Source organism: Crinia signifera, chromosome 3, assembly GCF_055691185.1.
Source record: "Crinia signifera chromosome 3, ASM5569118v1, whole genome shotgun sequence".
Lineage (NCBI taxonomy): Eukaryota > Metazoa > Chordata > Amphibia > Anura > Myobatrachidae > Crinia > Crinia signifera.
The window spans coordinates 242,109,943-242,113,419 of record NC_139219.1 but is presented as its reverse complement, the minus strand read 5'-3'; the positions used below and the strand labels follow the sequence as shown (position 1 = coordinate 242,113,419).

Sequence of the window (3,477 nt, the reverse complement as noted above, 5' to 3'; positions counted from 1 at the left end):
GCTTAAGATGGCCATACACCTACAGATTGATTGTCATATCTGGCTGGTTGGAACAAACACCTGGTAATATCTGAGTGACAGTTTGTCAGTTTTCCAGCATCTCACAGCAAATGGTCAACTGTCATCTGCTGTTATCCACTACCAGGCTTTTGTTCCAGCCAGCCAGATCAGACAATAAATCTGTAGCTGTTTGGCCAGCTTATGTGTGTCACACGGGAACTTACATATAACATACATGTGATATAATCTGCGGCGAGTCACCAGGGATCACCACACACGTGGGGAGACCACATAGAGATGTCTGGGAAACTGGGATTTTTCTCCCTAGATCCCAAACAAATACAAAGATATGACAACAAACCTCCACTGCATATAAGGATCACACTGTAAGAAAGCTCCTGCAGCAGTTGATCACAGCTGGGGATGATGTCACAGACACATCATGACATCACACACGCAGAGTTCTGAGAGATTGCCTTGGAACCCTCACTTCTCACTACGAGTTGCAAAATGGAGGTATGTTTTCCTTGAGCTCCCTAATTTCTTGTATTTGTGGCTCTTTTCCTGCCCCAAACTTTTTTCTGTTGTCTCCAAACATTGTCATTCTTATTTAGGCCTAAATGCTAAATAAGCCGCCTGCCCTCTCTTCGTCCAGGCGCTCGCAAATATAAGTCAGTATCAACTGACTTATATTTGCAAAGACGGGTAAAACCTGACCATCTAATGATTTGTACTGCTGCGGGCACATGCGAGGGGATATGGTGGCGACGGTGTCACAGGGATACGTGGGTCGGTGTCACAGGGACTCGGTAACCTGTGAGCTTCGCAGGTTACCCAGTCTATTAGAATGACCCCCTTGGGTTACGGTAGATCTCTGGGCAGGTTTAAGGTTAAAATCAATGGTAAACTATTTCTCATTCCCTCTGCAGGAGATGGAGTACAGATACTTTATGTGGAGTGTTATGAAGCACAAAGTGTGAGTGTTGTTATTACTCCTCATCTGTATAACTGAGTGCTGTCAGATGGCCCATCAATTCCAGTCCCTATAATACTCTGTATATTCTGTTTCTAGGGAATTTCCTCAAAAAGTCCCCAAATTAAACTGGGTGATTGGCTATAGATGCCCGAAGCCTTTTGTAAGTTATTTACATTTCTTATATCTATGTCTCTCTCTATGTGGCCATTTATTATGCAATATATTACGTATCCCCTAAATGTATGTAGGAGGGACCCCAGCAGGAATCTCCGATCCCTTCTGCGTTCTCTGCTGTCCTGTCACTCCCCCAAATGCTCCCCTATATACACACGCAGGAATGGTGACATGTATGACACACATTTAATGGGTTATATTGTCTAATAATCTTCTTTTTCCCCTCTGCAGCAGAAGCTGGTGCCCATACCAGGTACGTCCTGAGATGTTACTAATTACCTTTTATTATATACAAATTGTTGTAGTTTTATACAATAAACCATGTAATATCCTCATTTTATTCCTCAGAGGTGTCACCAGGGAAGGAAACAGAAGTGAGGTAATTATATCATTTTATTACTTGCACAATATTAGTCTGGTAGAACAGGGCCTCCACATGACGTCGTTAGGTGACTTTGCATCACTTGTCATCGTGTGGGGCTGATTCATACCTGTGGGAATAGTCAGCCCCACACCATCAAATGTATTTCCCCCCTCCGAGTGCAGTGCGGTGTAAGCCAATAGTAACCCGGCGCTGCGATGGCCGTAGGAATATCGGGGGCTGATGGCGCCAGCAGCCATTCCTCCCAGCGGCCGGGCCCGTCTGCTTTTATGTGTGTCACTCCCAAATAACGCTAGGGTAACGCACACACACGCAGAATGGCTTTTAATCAACCAGCGTACAGCCTGCGATTGCGGGCCATCACCAGCTGTGGCCGCATGGAGGGCTTGTGCATGCGCGGTTCTCCGATAATCCAATCATCACATAATCCATTCCTAGCCGTACTTACATAATATACAGAAACGTACTTACATAATATACAATAATAATGATAAGTATTGCAGGGATCAGCTGCTAACTGTCACTTCTTTTCTGTTCTGGATCTGTTATAGGATGGTGATGATCAATAACTGGACCTATGATGAGTAGGTATCTGATTGACTGTATTATGGAGCGCAGATAAGATACATGCATCCCATTGGACGTGTCACTACAATCCCAGGTGTACAGCAGTATATACTGACATTCCATGGCAGTATACAGAGTTATTTTGTTTCTGTGCAGGGTAAATACAGCCTGCTTTATTTTTACTGCAATACTGATCTACGCTTACACATCTGCTCGCACAGAGGTAAAACTATTCGATGGTTTCTCACCATCAAATGATTTCCCCTCTGTTCACTATAAGAAGTAGCCAGGACTTACTTTTTAGTAGAACGGTGATGGCTGATTTGAAGGCGGTGATGTCATCCACCTGCCCCGAGTAGGCAGCAGCATGGGCTCCGCCCAGCATTTCTATGGGTGCGCCCACCGTTTTTGTAGGTCCACCCATCGACGTGGGTTTTTGTGGGTCCACCCAGGGACGCCCCCTGCCTGTCAAGAAAGAAAAAGTTATCTGAAGCTGCTCGCAGCCAGGGCCTGCATGACAATGCGCAGACTCAAACATTGGCCAAGGGTGCGAATTCGGACCTTCTGAATCGGTGCCTAGATCTAGCACACAGGCAGAGGTCAGACCATGGAATAGAATTACTAAGCAGCAGCATTTACCAGCTGCTGATTCTCTGCTGATCTTGGTTCTGATCATGTAACAGAAACACAACTGGTTTTACTGTACATTTCAGGGTCAGACCTGTAGAGAAACTCTCATGTGTATATTGTGTATAGTGCGGTAGTGTCACGTTGTGTGGATCACACTAATGTGCTGCTGAGCTTTGTGTATCACCTCTAATTATTATTATTCTACCCCAACAGCAGTCCTAACATGTCATCTGCGTACAGATGGGGCAGGTCCCATCCTTGCTGGCGGGTCGCCAGAACGCACGCGCTGGCGACCCGCCAGCAGCCACGCCAGCGAGGAGACTGAGACGTGCGTGCGTCTCACGCGCACGCGCGTCTCAGTCTCCGTCGCTAGCGCGACGGAAACCCTGTCCGTCTCCTCCTCAGGGAGACGGACAGGGTTAGGGGGGGTTAGGGGGGGGTGCGGGCAGGCGGCGGGGACCCCGGGTTACCGCCGGCAAGCCGGCGGGGACCCGGGGGAACGGATGGAAGCGCCGTCGGAAGGGGACGCGCGCGCCGCTCGTGCGCGCGCGTCCCCTTCTCACCATCGCCATGGCGCTGGCGGGGGATGGCGGCTGGCGACGCCAGCGCCATCCCCTGCCAAGATGGGAGAAGACCCATCTGTAAGTAGCTGTTATCTTTCTCTAACATGTGCCCAGTAACACCCGCACCAGGTATTAGTCATGCGTACCCCTGTATATACAGCCCATGGTAGTATAAGGACATAGAG

At 48.2% G+C, this 3,477-nt stretch overlaps 1 long non-coding RNA gene across 1 annotated transcript; it reads left to right on the top strand.

Moving 5' to 3' along the window:
• LOC146064349 (uncharacterized) lies at positions 1-1,530 on the top strand. The gene is made up of 4 exons (XR_014471795.1): positions 1-976; positions 1,073-1,136; positions 1,382-1,403; positions 1,499-1,530. It is a non-coding gene; the product is annotated as an uncharacterized LOC146064349 (long non-coding RNA).
• Positions 1,531-3,477: the final 1,947 nt, after the last annotated feature.